Source organism: Capra hircus, chromosome 2 (genome assembly GCF_001704415.2).
Source record: "Capra hircus breed San Clemente chromosome 2, ASM170441v1, whole genome shotgun sequence".
Taxonomy (NCBI): domain Eukaryota; kingdom Metazoa; phylum Chordata; class Mammalia; order Artiodactyla; family Bovidae; genus Capra; species Capra hircus.
Window position 1 is genome coordinate 17,186,752 of NC_030809.1, and position 23,680 is coordinate 17,210,431.

Below are 23,680 nucleotides of genomic sequence, written 5' to 3' on the forward strand. Positions count from 1 at the left end.
GAAAAATACTTTAACAAATATTTAAAAGTAATAAAGGATGCCGTGTGGTATACATTTACAACATCCAAATAAAGATTCAAATAAAACCACATTCACACTTCCCTGAGGTCCAGCGATTAAGACTCTGCCAGGGACACAGGTTCAATCCCTGACCTGGGAACTAAGATCCCACATGCCATAGAGTGTGGCCAAAAAATAAATAAATACATACATAAAAAAATGAAACCATATTATAAAACTAAGCCCCATAATTAAACTGGGCTTTCTCAGCGATTCTTTTGTATTAACCTTATGAAAACTTGCACAATCTAACACAGTATCCCACTTTAAACACCATGAGAAACATAAACAAAGACCTCACTAATACAGATTGTAAAGCACAAGGGGAAAATGGGTTTAAATAAGAACCTGCTAATGAACTACGGTGATCTGCCATGAAATTTTAAAAAGTCCCTTTTGTTACAGCAGCAAATTATTTCACAACAAATTCTGTATTTCACCAAGAAATACCAACAGAAAGATGAAATACGTCTAGCCTAAATCTTTGTGATGTCATGATCAAAAGGTAGTTAACCTATATATGGATGGCCTTAGCATAAAGACTTTCTCAGGGGAGGGGGAGGTGGGTGTGGTGGGTGGGGGAGGTGCATCACAGTGTATGGGAAATATTATACCAGTTATGAAAGTACTCTTTTTATAGCGGCTTTTAAAACTACATCCACTCATAAAACAGAAGTCTGCGATCTCTTCTGTACCTGATGACAGCACACATTCCAAATGATAAAGCCTTTCTTTATTCAATAAGCAATAGGATCCAAATCTTACAGAAAAATTAACAAAGTCTTCAAACAAGAAGGCTTAACAAAAAGTTCTGTCTCAGCAATAATTACTAAGCATGACTACTGCATTTTATCTGAGGTAAATAAGGCAATCCTGACAGAAAAAATATACTTAAGAAGATTTCCCTTACATCGGGGTAAAAACATTTTTATATGAAGATATTCAATGACAAAAAGGAAAAGCCTAATAAAAACTATACATATATATGTGTATAGTTTATTTCATTATGTAAAGAAAATATAAAAAATAAAAAGGAAACATGCAAAAATGTTAACAAGAACAAAATCTAAGCGATAAGATTACAGAAGATAATTTTTAAAAATTTCACAATACTTCCTGCATTTTACAAGTCTGTCTTTTTAACTGAAAAAAACTGACATTCACTTGTCATATAAGCAAACAACAAGTAAGTGCTCACAAAACCAACACTGGTTCTAAGCTGCGTCCATAGACTTTTAAGACTTCAAATACAGGGACTTTATTAGTTAGGTATCTGGAAAAATGGAACAAAATAAAGCCAAAGACTTTCACTTCTAGTTCTACATTTCCATAACTAAAAATCTAATAAAGAAATATTTACCTTCCTACAAAAAGTTTCTATGTCCAACTTTTTATTAGTAACAATCTGATGTTTTAAAACATCCATTTATACTGCCTTACACAAACACCATCTCAAAGAACTGAGTTATGTTCAGCTCAGCAGTCCCAAAATGTAGCCATCTAATACACAGTGTGAGAAGTTCTGATGCATTTTAGTGAACCGCACCAACAGAAACATCTCATTTTATACACAACTTTCCATTACTTCTTAAAAGTCTGACATCTAATGAAGTTTTCTGCAAAAGGTACTTTGGCCTAGCCTGGACATGGATTTATCTGAACGTCCAGAAAGCTGTCAAAACCTATCTCAAAGTGCGCTATATTCAAGGCACAGAATGTCAACTCTCTACTGGGCCTCCTTCTCTCCTTTCTTTCACAGGAACGCCTTTAATATTCCCCAGCTTCCATTTCTAGGCCCATGAGTCACTGAGAAATGAGCTCTAAGTTTTCCTTAGAATACCACTCAAACAGCTCCTCTACCGTATTCCAGGATGTGGACCCCAAACGACTGTGGCGACCGCCCCCCGTTCCCACGCCACTCCTCACCGTGGCCTTACGCAACCAACTGCATTACCTACTATTCCTAGACTGTACCTTTTTACCTTTGTCCTTCTCTGGCTTTGCTGCCCCTCCACACACTGTTCTCTTCTGCAAACCTTCCTCTCTCCCAAATCCCCACACGGGACTTCAAGATCGGCTGTGTACCGCCTCGCCCAGGAAGTCTTCCAGATTTCTACTAGGCCGAAGGGTGTGATCGATCGGTCCCGGTCTCTCCCGGGTACCTTTCTTAGCATTTTGTAGGTCTTTCACAGGCCCGGTATCGTGCCTTATCTCCCGCACCGAGAGCGTCTAATGTACCCCCCGGGGTTGGGGGGAGGGTGGGAAGGGGGCCCCCGGGGCCCGGCTTCACCTTTTGAATCCCTCCGGCGCCGACCGACCGGAGGGCGGGGGTGGCGCCTGCAAGCAGGGTCAGCGCGCAGGTTGATCCAACCGAACACGGGGGAACGCTCCGGCCGCACCATTCCCTAACCAGAAATCGGTTAGGCGGTGTTCCCGAGAGGAAGATCGCAGAGATGCTCGCCCGCCTCCGGGTCATAGGGAAGTTTACCAGGGGGCGAGGAGCGCGGCGGCCCTGAGCCCTGGTGCGGTGGGAGTGACAGTTGGCTCGGCCGGGCCCCGGACGCCCTCCCCCCCAAACCCGGGCGCCGACAGCCCCGCCAGAGAACCGCGAAGGGCGGGCAGGGGCGCATGGGGTCCCCGGAGCCCCGGGCCGCAGGCCCCTGGGCGCCGCGCCGGCTAGAACGAGGTTGCGGGAGGGACGGGGGACGGGGAAGGCTCCCGCGAGGGGCCCGGGCCGGGCGGAGAGCGGGCAGGAGGGGCCGCTCCCGCCGACTCCTGGGCCTGGGTGGGGGTGTGGAAACCGCCACCGCCAACCGGAGAAAATGGAGGCAGCCTCGGGGTCGGGGCCGGGCCGGGGCCGCAGGGAGGCGGAAGCCAGGCTTGGCGTCCGCGCCGCGAGCGGGGTCGGGCCGGCGGGTCACTCACGGGGCTGGGCCGGGCGGCTCCCTCTCCGCCTCCGCGTCGTCGCCGTCCCCGTCTTCGGCGGCCGCCGCCGCCTCGGGCTGCTCGCTCGGTCCCCGCGGCGCGGCTTGGGCGCTCGGCCCCTCCGTTGTCTTCCGCCCGCTCCTGCTCCCGGCGACAGGATCCTGCGGCGGCGGCGGCGGCTGCGCGGGAGGACGGCGGCCCAGAGGCTCCCGCGGCGGCCGCCGCACTGCTGCTGCTCTCGCTCACTCGTTCGGGCTGCGGCTTTGCGGCGGGGCCGGCTGCTGCCTTCGCGTTCTCCCGGCTCCCGGACCTTCAGACGCTCCCCAGGCCGCGCCGCTCCCCGAAACCCCCGTTCCCGGCCCGAGCCCGGCTTTGACGTGCGAACTGCGCAGCCGCGGAGGGCACGACGTCGGGCGGCGCCGCAACACCCCGCCCCACGCCCCACGCCTTTGGCCTTGGGCGCCCCCAGGCGGACGGGCGGACTCAGGGCGGGGGCGCGTAGGAATCCTCGCAGAGCCGAAGCGGGAAGGGGCGCAGACAAAAGCGGAAGCCGAGGACCAGGGTTCCTCCCCTTTCACCTGCCACTTAAACGTTGGCGCTCAGCCCCGTCTCTTCTGTGCAACCACTTCTTCCTGCAGGAATTCTACGTCCACTTTCTCCGACCACTTCCCGAACTCTTAACAGAGCTTTATTTCTGCTAAAAGGTCTGGCGCCGACTTGTGTAGACTCCTTCATACTTCCGAGGGAGAGAGAACCCTCATTTTTAGCATCCTCTGAGAAAGCGCAAAGAAAGTGATCGAACAGCCTGGATTTCAGTCTCCACTTCACCGTTTAGTCCTTATGGACTATTTCCTGTCCTTATTCCTACGTTCCTTCACACATAGTCACACAAAAGTATAATATATAATAGGCTAATGAGGATAAACGAAATAATGCATTGCAAACTCTGACAACAGACTCTGTATCTGTTACGATACATGTGTATCTTCATTTCTTTCAAATGCTTTGCTTTAATTTGTAATCGAGCAGGTATTTGGGGACTTCTACTGTGTGGCAGGCACTATTCTAGGTGGTGGGGCAGTGAACAGAACATTCCCTGCTTCGAAAGATTGAAGGCAGGAGGAGAAGGGGAGGACAGGATGAGATGGTTAGATAGCATCACTGACTCAATGGGCGTGAGTTTGAGTAAACGGGAGTTGGTGATGGACAGGGAAGCCTGGCATGCTGCAGTCCATGGGGGTCGAAAAGAGTCGGATGCGAGTGAGCGACTGAACTGAAGACAATAAATAAACCAACATGTATATGACTTTGGATCTCCCTGGTAGCTCAATCGGTAAAGAATCTGCCTGCAGTGCGGGAGACCCGGGTTGGATCCCTGGGTCAGGAAGATCCCCTGGAGAAGGAAATGGCAACCCACTCCAGTATTCTTGCCTGGAAAATCCCATGGACAGAGGAGGCTGGCCGGCTATAGTCCATGGGGTGGCAAAGAGTCCGACAGGACTTGGTGAGTAAACCACCCACCACCCATAGAGAATACAGGGTGTCCTGTAAAGTTTGTATGTGATTGATTGGTTTATTGAATATATTACTTCAGATGGCTTTCAGTGCTGTGGAGAAAACCTCACAGGCTAAGGAGGGGAGAGAGCCAGGGTGTTGTTATTTACAGTGCTCCCACCAAGGGTTCATGCGTGCCTGCTCAGTCGTGTCTGACTCCTTGCAGCCCCCATGGACTGTAGCCCGTGAAATTTCATCTGTCCATGGAATTTTCCAGGCAAGAATACTGAAGTGGGTTGCCATTTCCTACTCCAAGGGCTCTTCCCAACCGAGGGATCAGAACCCAGGTCTCTTGCATCTCCTGCACTGGCAGGCAGATTCTTTACCATGATGCCCCCTGGGAAGCCCAGGGTAGCTATTTGAAGAAAGAGCCTGCTATGAGCTATGTATATGGAATGGCAGAAGAAACAGCAAAAACCAACGCCCTGAGAGGGAGATGCCTTGGAGCCCACCAAAGCAAGAGCCCTGAGCTTAGAGGGGAGCGTTGAGAAGAGAAGAAGGCCATATAGGCCAAAGTGAGAACTTTGGTATTTATACTGAATGAGAGCGGGACCTATTTGGAGTGTTTTGAGCAGAGAGAGGACGTGGTCTGACATTTCAAAAGAATTACTCTGGTTGTGGTGTGAAGACTAGCTTGAAGGGCCTGAGAGTTTCACCCAAGAGACCAGTTGGAAGGCTTTTGCAATAATCAAGTGACAAGAAGACAGACTCAGCCCAGTGGAAGATGAATGAAGTGACCGTCTAGACACATTTAAAAGGTGGAGCTGACGTGATTTTGCTGATTTCTAAGTTTTGTTTGTTTTTTGTTTTCTCAAGCAACTGGAAGATACAATTTGGTGAAATGGGCAAGACTTTAACTGAAACAGATGTGAAGGTGAGTAACTTAGAAATACATTTAGACCATAAAGAAGCCTAAGTGCCGAAAATTGATGCTTTTGAACTGTGTGCTGAAGAAGTGTATTGAGAGTCCCTTGGTCAGCAAGGAGATCAAACCAGTCAATCCTAAAGGTAATCAACCCTGAATATTCATTGGAAAGACTGATGCTGAAGCTCCAATACTTTGGCCACCTGATGCAAAGAGCCAATTCATTGGGAAAGACCCTGATGCTGGGAAAGACTGAGGGCAGGAGGAGAAAGGGATGACTGATGGTGAGATGGTTGGATGACATCATTGACTCAGTGGACATGAGTTTGAGCAAACTCTGGGAGATAGTGAAGGACAGGGGAGCCTGGTGTGCTGCAGTCCATGGGGTTGCAAAAAGTCGGACACGACTGAGCACCTAAACAACAACATATTAAGTTTGAGCTGTCAATTAGATACCCAAGTAGGAAGCTCGATGTAGCAGTCTGGGGTTTGGGGGAGAGGTCTGGGCTGGATATAGAATTTGGGGAGTCCTCAGAGTAAGTATGGAGAAGGAAATGGCAACCCACTATTCTTGCCTGGAGAAGTCCATGGAGAGAGGAGCCTGGTGGGCTACAGTCCATGGGGTCACAAAGAGTCGGACACGACTGAGTGACTGACAAAGTAAAATCTCAACATTCAATGAGATCATTTAAGCAGAGAGTGTTAATAAAAGACTCGGCCAAGGGTGAGCCGAGGCCCCAACATTGGGAGGTCAGACACCAGCAAAGGATGCTGAGAGGAGCCAGCATGGCAGGAGGAGAAGGCCCAGGAGAGCGTTGCATGCTGGGATAGAGGAGGAATGCCTCCAAATGTAGCTAGCCATTCAAGTACAGTTAGTCCTGCTGATTGGCCATTGGTGTCAGTGCCATAAGGGCAACTAGTGGCCTTGGGAAGAGCTGCTTTAACAGAGGTTGGTGGGAAAGCCTCATCCTCTAGAAAGGATGAGACCTAGAAAGATCTCTAGAAAGAACTGGGCTCTAGGACAGGAGCCCATGGGTGCAGACAATTTTTTCCAGAAGCTTTGCTCTAAAGGAGGGGAGAAAAATGAGGGGGTAGCCAGAAGGGAATGTGGAGTCGAGACAGACTTTTTTGTTCATTTGTTTTATTTCATTTTGTTTTGTTTTGTTTTGAGGATAGGAACTGTTAGAGACAGCGTATGTGCTGATAGGAATGATTCAGTAACAAGGGAAAATTTGATGATGACTGGGGTGGGGTGGCATTTCCTGGAGAGTTGTCCTGGAGTGAGCAAGAAGAGAAGGTTACAGCATACAGTTTGGGCTGCGGGGAGCGGGCGGACCTTGGAGACCAGCAAGGCAGTTCACTCACAGTAACAGAGGGCAGGCAGCCTGGGAGAAGAGGAGCCAGAATGGATGGACATTCCCTTGAGGGTTTCTGTTTTCTCAGGGCAATAGGAAGCAAGGTCATCGGCTCAGAGCGTGCAGGGGGAGGAGGAGTTGGACATTTGAGGAGAGAAGGGACTGTATACAGAAGGGCCAGTCAGTAGGTCATTCTGTTTCTCAGGGGCCACAATTTCCTAGAAAGGTGCAAGTACAGGATGGTGGGGACCTGAATTCAACTAGGGTTATTTTGGGCTTCCCTTGTGGCTCAGCGGGTAAAGAATCCCCCTGCAATGCAGAAGACCTGGGTTCGATCCCTGGGAAGGATGGAATGGTCCCCTGGAAAAGAGAAAGGCTACCCACTCCAGTATTCTGGCCTGGAGAATTCCATGGACTGTCCACGGGGACACAAAGAGTCAGACACGACTGACTGACTTTCACTTTCTGTTTTTGTTTTTTTTTTTTTAATTTTTGCTGCATGACTCCATGAGGAGAAGAAGGGGCAAGAAAGGGAATGGTGTATGCAAGGAAGTAATAATAATGCCTAACTGCTGCCTCCAAGCTGGATAGGAGGGAGGGAGGAAATGGGGGAGGAGGTGGGGGCAATGTGAGGACAGAGACCCTGCGAAGGTGGTGGCAGGAACTAAGGAGTGATAAGCGAGAGGATGGTGTGGTCAGCACAGCAGGCCAGGTGAGCTGGAAAAGTGGAGAGCCAGGCTGCTTGCACTGAGTGTACAGAAGAAGCTGTGCTGTGCTCAGTTGCTCAGTCGTGTCCGACTCTTTGCGACCCTTTGGACGGTAGCCCGCCATGCTTCTCTGTCTATGGGATTCTCCAGGCAAGACTACTAGAGTGGGTTGCCATTTCCTCCTCCAGGGGATCTTCCCCACCCAGGGATCGAACCCATGTCTCTTGGGTCTCTTGCATTGGCAGGCAGATTCTTGACCACTTTGCCACCTGGGAAGTCCCCATGGAAAAAGCAGTTTCTGGTAAATGACAAGGCCTGGGGCAGCTTCTCACACTCATGTCCACGTATGTTACCAGAGGTTCTTGTTGAAATGCAGATATTGATTCCATTGGTCTAGAGTGGGGCCTGGGATTCTGCATTTCTAACAATTGTGCCTGGAGTGGGGGAGGATTCTTCTTGTTCTGGTTATGGTCTTGCTGCCCAAACCTTGGTAAATGCAACACACACACACACAAAGAAAACCAGACTAATCTTGCTAGTGTGTGTATATACATATGTGGCTTCTCAGATGGTGCTAGTCGTAAAGAACCTGCCTGCCAATGCAGGAAGCATTAGAGACTAGGGTTTGATCCCCGGGTTGGGAAGATTCCCTGGAGGAGGAAATGGCAATCCACTTCAATATTCCTGCCTGGAGAGTCCCATGGACAGGGGAGCCTGGCGGGCTACACAGTCCAGAGAGTTGCAGAGAGTCAGACACAACTGAAGTGATTTAGCATGCACCCATGTATATATGGAAAAACCTAAATAAAAAGTATGGAATACAAGTAAAATAATAGCACACTAAAAGTAAAGTTATTCCAACCAAGGGCAATTGATCGCAAACATATCAGAAACTATTAGAAAAACTATAGCTGTCTAGGCTCAGGGAGAAATCAGCTGATTAAAAGCCCTGAGCAAGCAGATGCCCGGAGCTGTCTCTGCTTCTCTCCGGTTGCCATGGATGGGAGGCGCCTGGCCCTCTGCAGTGAGCAGAATGCAAGTTTTATCTAACTTAAAAACTTTGTTCAATGAGGTTTTTACCCCCACAACTTTTTTGTTTTTAAAGAAGAGAATTCTTTTTAACTGTAGTCCCCCAAAGGGTGGCCTTTATTGTGCTGACATACCACAAAAACAAATTGGGACCCAGTTTCCCACAGAATAAATGAATGCATGGGGGCGGATAATCCCATGTGCAAGGTTTTGATTCCTTTGATTTAAGGGTCAGAGCAGGATTCCAGATTAATCTCTCAAAGTGGGATAAGTCCACTACAGCCAAGAATTGTAGCAGCAAGATGGCAGAAATTTCTGGAGAAGGGGTTTGTAACAAATTCTGAAGCCAAAGTGGAAGGAGCAGTAGCATCTGACCAGTTGACCATCTGACCCCTTGAATTTGCTCTTGGGGAGATTCCTTCTCAATGTTTCTACTAGACTCCAAGCCCTTTCTTTTAATGTATTACATATGCGTTTTATGATATATTCTATAATTTATACTATATGAAGCACGGTCTCTTTCTGGGAAATTCCTCGACCTCTTCATGTCGAGCCCATCTCAACAGAGGCCCCTCACTCTCTCAGGCCATGTCCACAGACCTCAGGGTCATGCGACAAGGTCACATTCTGCTGGAGTCTGTGTTGGTCCTGTGTAATTCCTCCATCGTTTTCATTTCCCTTCCTCTCCTCTGCTGAAGCCAGGCCATCAGATAAAGGCACCTCCCTTTATCCGTGAAGGACTTTGAAACCTGACTCACAGCTTCCCTGCCCGCCCCACCCTGTGCCTGGCTTCTCCAGGGCAACGTAAGTGCCACTCATCCGACATATTAGGTCATGATTCCCTCGTGTTCTCTGCCCCAGTGACCTTCACTTCCACTCCACTCAGCAACCACTTGGTTAGCCCCACCCTGGTCTCTGCAGTTACCAAGCTTCTACCTTTGAAGCTTGAACTCTGTAACTCTCCTGTTGAACTGCTCCTCCCACCCATCCACCCTTCCCACACCCTCATACCCACCAAACCTGCTCTGAATCTCATTGAAACTTTGTTTATTCAACAAATACATACTGAGAACACATAATTACTGGGCACAAACAGTGGGAAGGAGACACTGGGCCAAGGCATGGTCCCTGCTTTCAGCCAGCCCGCAGTGCAGGAAAGGCACACAAAGAAACAGCAATTACAGACAGTGAGACAAGACACGTGAATAAGATTTAGCCAGCTGAAAATGGTGGTAAATGCTCAAGGAAGATCTTGTGAATAGCGCCCAACACAGGAAAGAACAATGAGTTTGGGGAAGTGCATACCAGTAGTTCACTATATAGAGCTTAGTGCTTGGGGAGGGGACTTTTATTTTTCTTAATTTGTTATTTCTTTTTTCCCAAGCTTTATTGAAATATTATTGCCTTGCAACGTATGTAAGTTTTAGGTGTGCAGTATGATGATTCGGCCCATGTATGCATTACAGAAGGATTACCACAATAAATTTAGTTCAAATCTTCATCCCCTCACATAATCCTCACGTGATTTTGTGTGGATTCATTGGCAAAGACCCTGATGTTGGGAAAGATTGAAGGCAGGAGGAGAAGGGGATGACAAAGGATGAGATGGTTGGATGGCACCACCAACTTGATGGACATGAGTATGAGCAAACTCTGGGAGTTGGTGATGGACAGGGAAGCCTGGCATGCTGCAGCCTGTGAGGTTGCAAAGACTTGGACAGGACTTGGTGACTGAACTGAACTGTGCAGTGATAACATTTAAGATCTACTCTCCTAATAACTTCCATTAAAATAGAGTACTGCTAGTTATAGTCAACACGCTGTACATTAGATATGTACATCCCTGTGTACATTATACATGTGACATGTGATAGTGTATGCACATTATACGTATTACATTTACATTAGACATAGTATGGGCATCTATTCGTTTTCCCCAGCTGCAGCCCCTAGCAGCCATCGTTCTACTATCTATTTCTGTGAGTTCATCTTTTCTAGATTCTGTGTATATAAATGAGAACATACAGCATTTGTCTTTCTCTGTCTGACTTATTTCACTTAGTAGAATACCTGAATATCCTCGAGGTCCCTCATGTTGTCCAGGACTTGTGGAAGGAAATTGGCACCAGATAATGTTGGAGGATAAGCAAAGTCCCAGTAATGAAGACCCACATCATCCATGTTAAGGAGATGGGGTTTCAACCTGAAGGCAAAGGGGGTAGGTTGGGTAGAGGGAGTATTGAAACTTTAAGCTGTGGAGTGACCAATTCACATCATTCTTTAGGTTTACAGACATCACTCTGAGCCTACTGGTACTGTGGGTGGGGAAAAGGCCAGATTAGAGGCAGTGAGACTAGTAGGAGGTTATTCTCATTCTGGCAAGAGCTAATGGGGCCTGATCTAGGTGGCATGGGGAAAAGTGAATCAGAACAAAAAGTATCTCAGTTCAGTTCAGCAGCTCAGTCGTGTCTGACTCTTTGTGACCCCATGAATCACAGCACGCCAGGCCTCCCTGTCCATCACCAACTCCCGGAGTTCACTCAAACTCACATCCATCGAGTCGGTGATGCCATCCAGCCATCTCATCCTCTGTCGTCCCCTTCTCCTCCTGCACTCAATCCCTCCCAGCATCAGGGTCTTTTCCAATGAGTCAACTCTTCACATGAGGTGGCCAAAGTACTAGAGTTTCAGCTTCAACATCAGTCCTTCCAAAGAACACCCAGGACTGATCTCCTTTAGGATGGACTGGTTTGATCTCTTTCAGTCCAAGGGACTCTCAAGAGTCTTCTCCAACACCACAGTTCAAAAACATCAATTCTTCAGTGCTCAGCTTTCTTCACAGTCCAACTCTCACATCCATACATGACCACTGGAAAAACCATAGCCTTGACTAGACGGACTTTGTTGGCAAAGTAATATCTCTGCTTTTCAATATGCTGTCTAGGTTGGTCATAACTTTCCTTCCAAGGAGTAAGTGGCTTTTAATTTCATGGCTGCAGTCACCAACTGCAGTGATTTTGGAGCCCAGAAAAATAAAGTCTGACACTTTCCACTGCTGCTACTGCTAAGTCGCTTCAGTCGTGTCTGACTCTGTGCGACCCCATAGACGGTAGCCCACCAGGCTCCCCCATCCCTGAGATTCTCCAGGCAAGAACACTGGAGTGGGTTGCCATTGCCTTCTCCAATGCATGAAAGTGAGAAGTGAAAGTGAAATCGCTCAGTCGTGTCTGACTCTTAGCGACCCCATGGACTGCAGCCCACCAGGTTTCTCCGTCCATGGGATTTTCCAGGCAAGAGTACTAGAGTGGGTTGCCATTGCCTTCTCCTGTTTCCACTCTTTCCCCATCTATTTGCCATGAACTGATGGGACCAGATGCCATGATCTTAGTTTTCTGAAGGTTGAGCTTTAAGCCAGCTTTTTCACTCTTTTCTTTCACTTTCATCAAGAGGCTTTTCAGTTCTTCTTCACTTTCTGCCATAAGGGTGGTGTCATCTGCGTATCTGAGGTTACTGATATTTATCCTGGCAATCTTGATTCAAGCTTGTGCTTCTTCTAGCCCAGTGTTTCTCATGATGTACTCTGCATTTAAGTTAAATAAACAGGGTGACAATATACAGCCTTGACGTACTCCTTTTCCTATTTGGAACCAGTCAGTTGTTCCATGTCCAGTTCTAACTGTTGCTTCCTGACCTGTATATAGGTTTCTCAAGAGGCAGTAATTGGTGATCTGAAGAATATAGATGGTAGGAGAGACTCAAGAATACAGGATGAAAAGCAGGCAACTGGTTGGATAATAGAGCTATCTAGTTAGACAGACACCATCTGGGAACCATCACATGACAGGAAAGCATATATCCCACAGACATACTTCCAGAGAAAGAGTATGTGGAGTTTCATACCAAGGTCACAGTTGCAAGGCTTTGTACTAAGGCCACAGATGTGGAACCCAGAACCAAGGTCACCTCCAGAGCTGACCATTGCCAAAAGTCTTCCTGATCCTTACTGGTGAGCTTCCTGACTCCAAATTAGGCAAAAACGCCCACCCAAATACCTACCCCATAGCATGCTAACCAATCACCTTATGCTGTGCTTCCTGCAGGAATTTTCTTTATCTCGAGGCTATAAAAATCGGCTACTAAAGTGTGAGCTCTCCCTTGAGCTGGCCCACTGTCCTAACAGCTTCAGGAGATGAGCCCACTGTGCCCATTGCTCCCACCGCATCTCTGCTGTTTGTTCTTAATAAACTCACTCCTTTCTGAAATACTCTGTCTCTGGAAATTCTTTTCCAACCGGCTCTGGGACTGCCACAAAAGAATAATCAACAGTCTAGAGCTATAGTCGGACCAAGGGATACAAGATTGGAAGTTGTGGTTGGCTGGGGCAACAGGAGGATTTGGGTGACCTTGGAGAGAGCCATACCAGTGAAGTGATGGGTGAGGAGGTGCTAGCATGGCAGTGTGTTGAAGTTGTGAATGGCAGCTCTGGAAAGGGAAAATATAAGCAGAGTTTGTACTTTCAAGACAGGGAATTGGAGAGGAAGGCCTGGTCAAGATGAGCTCTGGAAGACAGCAGAGACTTGGATGTGTTTAAATGCTCGTGGGAAGAAATGGTAAACAAGTTGAAAAGGAAGAGAAGGGCATCACAGATGTCTGGCGGTCCCTAAGGATGGAGGAAGCTTCATGGGAGCAGTAGAGAAAGAAGTTTCCCTCTTTGTAAGAGCAAAGAAAGAAGAGGATGGAGATCCACAAAGATCCTGGCTCTGTGAAATCAGGAGAATGTTTCCAGGAGCTGAGATATGCAGGATGTCTTTTGTTAAGCAAAAAAAAAAAAAGAATCATTTTGTCCTAAAGTAAAAGGACTGGTTGTTCCAGAATGAGAAAGAGGAAAGAGTAGGTCACAACCTGATGAATATAGAAAGTAATAGAAGGTTCTAGAAAATGAAATTTTATTTGTCCAAGCTTGCCAAGAGGTTTGACAGATTTACTTATAAAATTTTCAAAAAAAAGTTTTAGTATCAGATACACTGACATAAAATTAAAATTTGGTTTTCTCCCTTAGCGAGAGGCTTGGCAAATTGACTAATGACACCTTAAACGTGGCTATGGCCCAATCTCTGGAACCTGTGAATATCTGAGTTCAGGACTTGTGATGGAGAGATTATTCTGGACGTAATCCAGAATATGGATTATGAGCTCAATGTAATCAGAAGTGTCCTTATAGGAGGGAGGAAGGAGGTCAGAATAAGAAAAAGGTGAAACGACAACAGAAGCTGAAAGAGATAGAAAGCTAGCTCACTGCTGGCTTTGACGATGGAGGAAGGGGCCCTGAGTCAGGAATGGAAAGAGACTGTAGCTTTCGGAAAAGGAAATGGGTGCTCTCCCAGTGCCTCCAGAAGGAAGCAGCTTTGGCTGACACCTTAACTTCAACCCGGTGAGACTGGGTTTTGGACTTCCGATCTCTAGAACTATAAGATAATATATCTATGTTGTTTCAAGCTCCTAAATTTGTTACAGCAGTTATCGGACATGAATATGAGGTTATAAAAGGTTATTCTTTACCTTCTGTGTATTTGCCAAGGTAACAGTTTCTGTGTTTTGCCAGAATAACCTTCTATGGCTTCCGCTGACTTTATTATGTCCTTGGTTATTTAAGAGAACAAAGTTTTCTTACTTTGGAAAGAGCTAAGATTCTTTACAATCACATTACCGCCTATGTTTATTTTTTAAATCCTTTCTTGTCACTTGAAGTGAGTAGCCAAGCATTCTTTCTCAGGAACTCATGATCCTACCTTATTTGGGAGTTCAAATTTCCTGACAACTTTTGATATTTTGCCTTTCCCCAAATTGACCCTAAATGATTCCTTTTGCATCTTAGACTGTCTTTAAACATTTCCCTAAGGAAAAAACACAAATGATTTGATCTTTCATTGTAAAAAGAGAAATGGCAGAAATAATGAGTTTATATTGATGAATTGCAGGGGAAGAGTTGGTAAATCAGGAGAGATGCTCCTTAGCATGTCCCCGGGTAAATCATATGGTAGAATGTAATTAAATTTGGATTTCAGGAACTTTATGCTCTAGGGAAATTCCTAGAGCACTGTTAACGCTCTCACTGGCCCTGTTGCTTCTTGATACTGTAGCAGTCATCCCAGGGAAGACTGTATTCACAGGGACTTGGTTTTAGGATCTCTTACAGATAACACATCTGTGGATGCGCAAGTCTTTCACAGAAAATGGCAACGTATTTGCATATAAACTATGTGTCTCCTACCGTATTCCTTGGATTACTTTGTCTAATACATTGTAAATGTTATGCAAACACAAAGTAAATGCTAGTTGAACAGTTGCTAATGTGCTGTGGGTTCAAGTTCTGCTTTATGGAACTTTCTGGAATTTTCTTTCCAGAATATTTTCTATTTTCAGCTGTTGGAATCCACAGATGTAGAATCCATGGACACAGCGCAGACTGTTGACGCCGCAGTAGGTGCTGTCAGTCATAACTCCAGCTATTTCTTAAAATGGCAACTTGGTCATGACTTTCATTTGAATCTAGCATCTACTTGACTAGTAGTTTTCAGCTGGAAACTCCTATCACTTAACTATGGAGTTATATTAATATGCAGATGTTTAGGACCAATTCCAGATTTACCGAGTCTATTTGATAGTCTTTATATATTCCTAGTGTACTATAGCTATGTGTTCAGTAAATTCACAGAATATTGTTACATGAGGATTACTATATGTTATATCTGAAGATTTTTTCCTTTAAAGATTATGTTACTCCATTTTTATAAGTTAGATATGATATTCACTCTTCTTTGAAAATAGAGTTACTCATTACATTAACAGATATTTTGTCTACAGTGTTTTCTGGGTTGACTTTGTCGTTTTGGTTTGTATGCCATAGAAATCACTAGATTTCCTTGTCAGCTGTACTATTCCTGTTAGGAACTTCCAGCAGATCTTTCACTTTTGAAGTGTGGCAGTAATGGGTTAACCACAGCCATCTTGTTTTGTCATCTAAAGATAGCTTTGGGATTTCTCTTATGCTTCCCCTGAAAGAACTTGCAATCAGCTACAGACTACAGCGCTTGACTTTGACAAAGAAGGGCTGTCTTAGAGACCTGTAGAAAAGGACTGGGCTAGACATTTTGGGGTACAGTCTTCCGATGGCCTTACTTAGACAACTATGAGACCATACTAGTGGGATGGTTCAGGATTTCTAGAGTTTTAGCTGAGACACAGATGAATTCAGAGGATGAGATGGTTGAATGGCATCACTGATTCCATTGCCTTCTCAGGAAACTCTGGTGAGTATTCTTAATTTCATGGCGGCTGCTGCTGCTGCTGCTAAGTCACTTTAGTCGTGTCCGACTCTGTGTGACCCCGTAGACGGCAGCCCACCAGGCACCCCCGTCCCTGGGATTCTCCAGGCAAGAACACTGGAGTGGGTTGCCATTGCCTTCTCCAATGCATGAAAGTGAAAAGTGAAAGGGAAGTCGCTCAGTCGTTTCCGACTCTTTGCAACCCCATGGACCGCGGCATACCAGGCTCCTCTGTCCATGGGATTTTCCAGGCAAGAGTACTGGAGTGGGGTTCCATTGCAGTATAATTATTTTCATACTTCAATAAGAATCTGTCTTCCTTATTAACAAGGCATAATTAGAAACACTGGTTATGAACCCAAGGCTTTGCCTGGAATACCATAGTTGAGAAAGATGTTCATTTAGTCAGAAATGACTTGACACGTTTAAGGAACTAAGGTTGACTCTGTGGAGCCACTGGTTAATTCTCAAGGTTCAACTCCTGGCTCTTTAACACAACTTTCAAAGAATTATTTCTCTGTTTTAGGCATCCCTCTTTTAAGGTATCTGATCTCCAGGACCATAAAACAACTGACCTCTGCCCCGCACCACTCAGCAGATGAGCCACCAGTTATATAAGAACAACACCAGCCTGAATCCTGGAGAGATGCCTTCTTAGGCCCTGCCTCATGCCACTTCGGAGGTTTATGCTTGCCTCTGAGTTGTTCAGTGATAAGTGATAGTCATCTTGAAAGGGAAGGCGGGACTGACAATATCGATCTTTATCTGTGCCCTGTGCCACTTCAGCAGTGATGGTTAAGAAACTCCTCCTACGCTTTGTGCCTCAGAAATGACAAACCAGCTAACCACGAAGGACCACGCTGCTCTCAGAGTTTCCGAGGGAAGTCTCAACTCCATCCTTCACCCCCGCAGGACTCCAAGCTGACTCCCTTGTTTACCTGCCTCTATAAAACCCCAGGTTCTCTTCCTTGTTTTTTGAGATTTTTCTCATTAATGAATGTTCTCCTTAATACAGTAGCTTGAACAAATCATGTCCTTCCTTAATTCTCAGGTGAATTTTGTCATAGCTCCAGAGAAGACCTCTCTTTGATGGCAGCCCCTGAATGTCCCCCTGGGATGTCAACCATCTGTGCCCTGAGACTCTGTCTACCCCTTCCGTGACTTTGCCCTGTGGACAACCACCCCTAGACAATTCAGGCCGTGTGTAAACAGAGAGCAACAGCATGGCCCTGGATACCTCAGGTGGTGGTGGAGTTGCGGAAGGGAATGCCCATGTCCTGTGCTGAGCGGGATAGTAAGGAACCATTCTGAGATGCTTCTGAGCTGAACCAGGGGGAAACACACCCAGGATTGCCTTTGAAGGAAAAAAGGAGATGGGTGTCAAGGCAGCTGGGGTCTGAGGTGGGTAGGTGTGGGGTGGAGCACAGGCTGAGGCCGAGCTGGACCACAGGAAGCGCTGGTCACTGGAGAGCTGTCGGAATGACCAGTGTGAGGGGAAGAGTGAGTCCGAAAGTCAGAAATGCCAGTGGCAACATTCCCTGAAAACTGGGGGCAGGGAGGCCCCAAAGAGAGAAAGTCCAAGAAAAGACTGGTCAGAAAGTCAGAGGTATACAGGCCTCTGACCAACCTTGTGAGGCTTCCCAGGTGGCTCAGTGGTAAAGAATCTGCCTGCCAGAATAAACAATGGGGCAAAGACAGCCTCTTCAATAAGTGGTGCTGGGAAAACTGGAGAGCTACGTGCAGAAGAGTGAAATTAGATCACTACCTAAAGCCATACACAAAGATAAACTCAAAATGGATTAAAGACCTGAATATAAGACCAGCAACTATTAAACTCTTAGAGAGAACATAGGCAGAACACTCGATGGCATAAATCAAAGCAAGATCTTCTATGACCCGTGTCCTAGAGAAATGGAAATAAAAACAAAAATAAACAAGTGGAACCCTGATTCAACTTAAAAGCTTTTGTACAGCAAAGGAAACTACAAACAGGGTGAAAAGACAATCCTCAGAATGGGAGAAAATAATAGCAAAGGAAACAACTGATGAAGAATTAATTTCCAAAACATACAAGCAGCTCATACAACTCAATACCAGAAAAGCAAACAATGCAATCAAAAAGTGGGAAAGGGACCTGAAGAGACATTTCTCCAAAGAAGACATGCAGATGGCTAATAAGCACATGAAAAGATGCTCAACATCACTCATTATCAGAGAAATGGAAATCAAAACGACAGTGAGATACCACCTCACACCAGTCAGAATGGCCATCATCAAAAAGTCTACAAACAATAAATGCTGGAGAGGGTGTGAAGGAAAGGAAACCCTCTTGCATTGCTGGTGGGAATGTAAACTGAAACATTTGGAAGACGGTATGCAGACTCCTTAAAAAGCTGGGAATAAAACCACCATATGACCTAGAAATCCCACTCCTAGGCATATACCCCGAGGATATCAAAACTGAAAGACACACGTACCCCAGTGTTCGTTGAAGCACTATTTGCAATAGCTAGAACACAGAAGCAACCTAGATATCCATCAATAGATGAATGGGTAAAGAAACTGTGGTACATATATACAATGGAATACTACTCAGCCATGAGAAAGAACGCATTTTGAATCTGTTCTAATGAGGTGAATGAAGCTAGAGCCTATTATACAGAGTGAAGTAAGTCATAAAAAGAAATATAAATGTTGTATACTGATACATATATATGGAATCTGAAGAGATGTCACTGACGAATTTATTTTCAGGGCAGCAATGGAGAAACAGACACAGAGAACAGACCTATGGACACAGTGGGAGGAGAGGAGGGAGAAGGGGAGATGTATGGAGAGAATACTTAGAAATTTACAATTCCATACGTGAAATAGATCACCAATGGGAACTTGGTGTATGACTCAGGGAACTCAAACAGGGGCTCTGCGACAGGCTAAGGGTAGGATGGGGAACAAGATGGGAAGGAGGTCTGGGAGGGAGGGGACATAGGTGTGCCTATGGCTGATTCTTGTTGATGTATGACAGAAAACCACAAAATTCTGTAAAGCAATTATCCTTCAATTTAAACATTAAAAAAAAAGAGAAAGAATCTGCCTGCTAATGCAGGAGACATATGATCCCTGGGTTTGGAAGATCCCGTGGAGTAGGAAATGGCAACTCACTCCAGTGTTCTTGCCTGAAAAATCCCACGAACAGAGGAGCCTGGTGGGCTACAGCCCACAAGGTAGGAAAGAGTCACACATGACTGAATGACTGAGCACGCACATATGCACGACCGCGTCTCATCCCTCTTCTGGGTGGGGAGCGGGGGCAGGCAGGGAAGGCTCCACTGGGAAGAGTGTGCATTCTCAGGGGTCTTTGATGGCAGCAGGTGACAAAATTCACTACCTCTGCAACTGTACAGGAATCAGAAAGTGGCCTTCAAGATTTCAAAGGGCATGATTGAGAAGGCTAAAGAGCCTGAACTTCATCCTGAAGTTGTCTCTCTTGCAGCCTGAGGGATCTAGACATCAGTGGTAGGTTTTCTGTTTGTTTTTAATATATCAGATATGATTTCCCCCGTTTGAACCAAACGTGTCTGAGGCCGGGTCCAGGGGCCAATGATAGCCAGGGAGCCCCTGAGAATTCTCAGGGCCCTTGGGTGTCTCTGTGCTGTTCCCAGGCATAGCACAGTCCCTGGGACTGAGGAGACAGTTTATGAAGCTTGAGAATCTGTCCTTACCGTACAAAGTGTGTCCTGGGTCGTAAAGTTTGACAGGGCTTCCCTGGTGGTCCAGTGGTAAAGAGTCCACCTGGTAGTGTAGGAGACACGGGTTCGATCTCTGGTTTGGGAGGATCCCATGTGCCATGAAGCAGCTGGGCCCAGGCACCACAACTAGTGAGCCTGTGCTCTAGAGCCTGGGAACCGCAGCTACTGAAGCCCGCACGCCCTGGAGCCCGTGCTCCGTGAGAAGCCATAGCAATGAGAAGCCTGTTCCCAGCAACCAGAGAGAAGCCCCTGCTCACCCCACCTAGTCAAAGCCTGTGTAGCAGTGAAGGACCAGCATAGCCAAAAATAAATAGACAAAGCTATAAAGCTCATTAGAGGCAGGATGAGGGAATGTGTCATGCTGATTCTATGACAGGTAGCCAAAAGTCATATTAGGCATGTTTAATAACTAGAACTACTTAGGTATCTACAAAGCAGAATGGATTCTGGCTGAAAGATCATCTCTGTGCATAGCAATGGTAGGACCTCTCTGGGGTCTGGCTCACCTAATGTTTTAACAAAATCAGGGGACAGAGGGGTGGATGGGCACTCAATAGGTCTTTGAACTGTGCTTCTAGAATTGGTGTGCAAACTGAGGCCACTTGGTTAGTCAGTGGATTAGAATCCAACCTTGAGCACTAAGGCTGTGATGGCTGGATCTGAGGCTCTGGTCTAGAAGGTCCTGTGAGTTGTCTTGGTGACCTCATATAGAACACCAGCAATCAAGAGGCCAAAACTGTTACAGAGTCCAGTTTTCAGGGGCCTCTGGCATCCGAAATAAGGGAGCCTGCAGGGTCTTTTTGGGCCTTGCCTTGCCCTGAGCATGTTCTGCCAGAACCCTGACATCTGGCTGGCGTCCTGGCAGCAGTACACACCTGTCTTCTGGCTCTTCCCCAGGGAACGTGCTGGAGGAGTCGTAATGGCAGAGCAAGCCTCTCCTGTCCTCTGCGCTCTGGAAGTCCCCACAGAATGGTAAGGCCCTTGTCCAGGGACTGCTGAATGCAACACTGGCCTGTTGCTGGTGTCAGATCATGCTGGGGTCTAGGAGTACGTGTGTGTGTGTGTGTGTGTGTGTGTGTGTGTGTGTGCGTGCGTGCACTCAGTTGCGTCCAACTCTGCAACTCCCTGGATTGTAGCCCACCAGGCTCCTTTATTTTTCCAGGCAAAAAGACTGGAATGGATTGCCATTTCCTTCTCCAGGAAGGGATCTTACTGATCCAGAGATTGAACCTGCATCTCCTGCATTGGCAGGCAGTTTCTTTACCCGTGAGCTACCTGGGCAGCCCTCTAGGAGTGCTCAGCTATGACGTGTTTAGAATGGAGGATCTTCCTTGAATTAGGTGACCTCAGCAGGCTCCTGATATTCAGTCTCATTTGATAAGGATTTAGCTGTGTGGTTGCCTAGGCTAGCTGTTTGAAAACACCAATCATTGAAAGTCAAGTGGCCAGGACTGAGTTTGCTTGTCTCTTTGAGCTATTTCAAGCCACAGTGGTTAGCCTTTGGGGCCCACTATGTAAGTTTCTGTTGAGTTCATCTTGTCAAGCGCTAAAGCCTTGTTTAATGCTATCCGTGTCCTGGGAGTTGACTTCTCACAGAATTATATTCTTTAAAAAATAGAAACAAAAGCAAAAGTTTCCTAGCAACATGGAGGCCCTGTGTACATGTTTGGGAGGCTCCCAAGCCAGGCAGACATAGGTGGGCTGAGTTAGGGTGGGCTTGGATGAGGGCAGGAAAAATCAGGTCTATGATTTGGGGAGGAGCCTTTGCTAACTTTGGGGTCCAGAGAACATTTCTTTTATTCTGTTGACAAGATGCAATGGTAAATGAGTTTTTTTAATAGCTGTGGTAACCAGAGAAGTATTATTTCTGGTGTATAAGAGTTTGGCTACTTGAATGTAGAAACCTGGTCAACTCAACCTTAAATATTTTGAATCAAATTGGGGGAGGGGACACTGGCCCACATGTGGTGTTAAAGACCAGGTCCAGGCAATAACAGTACATCAGAACACCTGGCATGTAGGGCTTTGCTCCTGACTGGGAGGCCCTGGAGGACCACACGTGTGAGTCCTCAGAATCCACATGGTGCGGCTCAGGCCTCAGAGTATCACCAAATACCGGGTCTGGTCAAAGCATATGCAGAAGGCCTTCTCTGCTCGCTCACAGGGGCACCTCTGAACTGTTCATCCTCAGAATGTCCAGCTATTTGGCTCCTCCAAACTGACTTCATGAATTGAAAATGATTGGAAGTGAGTCTTTTATTGTGACCTCCCTGATTAGGGCCATCATAACATGTGAGGGCCTGGTGAGAAAAAAAGAGAGGTAGGGATTTGATGACTAAAAGTACTTATGTGGGATTTGTGTGTATATGCAACCTAGTTAGATCCTAATTTCCCTTCCAGACTGATATCCCCTGTCTTGGTGGCCCCAGCCCACTCTGGGATGTCCTGTTTTAGCTAGCGTTCCCAGTTTTTAATTTTTACAAAGACATCAAGTCCTTGCTGGGAGTGGTCAAGGATTTATTAACTACTCATGGTAAGTTTCTTCCAGACTGTCCTAGTTGGAAGACCTGACCTTCAAAAGATGAATATACCCTTGAAACCAGGGGTCCCCAACCTCCAGGACCTAATGCCTGATGATCTGAGGTGGAATTGATGTGATAATAAAAGAAATAGAGTGCAGAGTAAATGTAATGCACTTCCCAAACCATCCCCCACCCCGGTCTGTAGAAAAGCTACCTTCCACAAAACTGGTCCCTGGTGCCAGAAAGGTTGGGGACTGCTGTTTAAACTGTTTATGGTATAGTCTGGTTGGAGGACAACCACCTGGGAGAGTTCTGGATGCAAGAACTGGATGGAGCTCCATGTCCAAGTACCCAGGTGAATATGAGACCAACGGTGTCCTTCAGTTAACCTGTTGTATTCTGCTCCGGTTGCTCCTGGGTGGGGCCGGGAGCTGTGTGGCTTCCAGCACAGCTTTCAGACAGCAGCTGAGGAGCTCGCGGGTATGGTCTCAGTGGCCGTGGGCGCCCTAGTAGAGGGCCTCACCTGTGCTGCGCGTCCATACTGTGCCGTGTGGTCCACGGTGCCCTGTGGACCAGGGTTCAGGAGGCTTTCTGACACCCTGTAATTTGTCATGACGAAGATCATAGTTCCCTGTGAAAGGGAGCCTCATCCTGGCTGTCCTGGGTTTCAGGGTGGAGAGTTGGGTCTTGAGTCCTGGTGGAGGACATCATTCTTGGGGGCTGAGAGGGGATAGCTGGAAAAGAGCATCTGTTAAGCTGAGGAAAGTGCCATGGTTCCCTTGGGTGGTTTGTCCATTTGGCTGGTGTGTGTAGTGCATACAGGTGAGTGAGTATAACTGAGCGTGAACGTGACTGTGTGTAAATGTCAGGGAGGTACAGCAGGAGGTGGCTTCTAACACTTACACAGGAAGCCCACTGACCTACCCTAGGCAGTGCACGCTGGGCTCGTCAGAAAGGCAAAAAGATGTAGAGTTCTATCAACCTGTTGTATTCTATCCAGGTAATTCCCTACCCACCCACTGCCCCCCGCAAAAATGGGTTGAGTTTGGCAGGTAGGACAAGTCTCAGTACAGGCATGGGCTCAGTCACTCAGTCATGTCTGACTCTTTGTGGCCCCATGGGCTGTAGCCTGCCAGGCTCCTCTGTTCATGGAATTTTCTAGGCAAGAACTGTGGAGTGAGTTGCCATTTTCTTCTCTGACCTCATAGTGAAAGGTGACCGATGACCTCTGCCAGAAGAATCCAGGGGTCAGAGCCTTCCAGGGACTGGAAGGGAGGCACCAAGCCCTCACTGAAGCAGTAACCTGGGCTGGAATCCAACCTCCCCAAGACTCTGCTACAGTGGAAGAGAGCCCAGGGAAATTGCCAGTTACTGTGGTTTAGTCCTACTGCTTCCAGAAAGGATTGTTCAGACCTAGAAGGGTGAAGAAGACTCCCTCCAGTCCAGGCACAGTCTGGGTGACAGCATCCCAGGGCTCAGGCCCAGCTCGGGCAGCTAGGATGCAGCTGATGGTCTTGGCACCTGGCCTCCACTTGCCAGCAGGGCCCCCAAGAAGGAGCTGCAGTATCTCCATCTATTTTAGGGTGGAT

The 23,680-nt window shown here is 46.9% G+C and overlaps 1 protein-coding gene across 1 annotated transcript in view; it reads right to left on the minus strand.

Moving 5' to 3' along the window:
• CAB39 (calcium binding protein 39) overlaps positions 1-3,369 on the minus strand; it is a 97,969-nt gene extending 94,600 nt beyond the window's left edge. The window contains exon 1 of the mRNA XM_018058417.1: positions 2,986-3,369. The gene's annotated coding sequence lies outside the window, so the exon portion shown is untranslated. The remainder of the gene's footprint in view (positions 1-2,985) is intronic.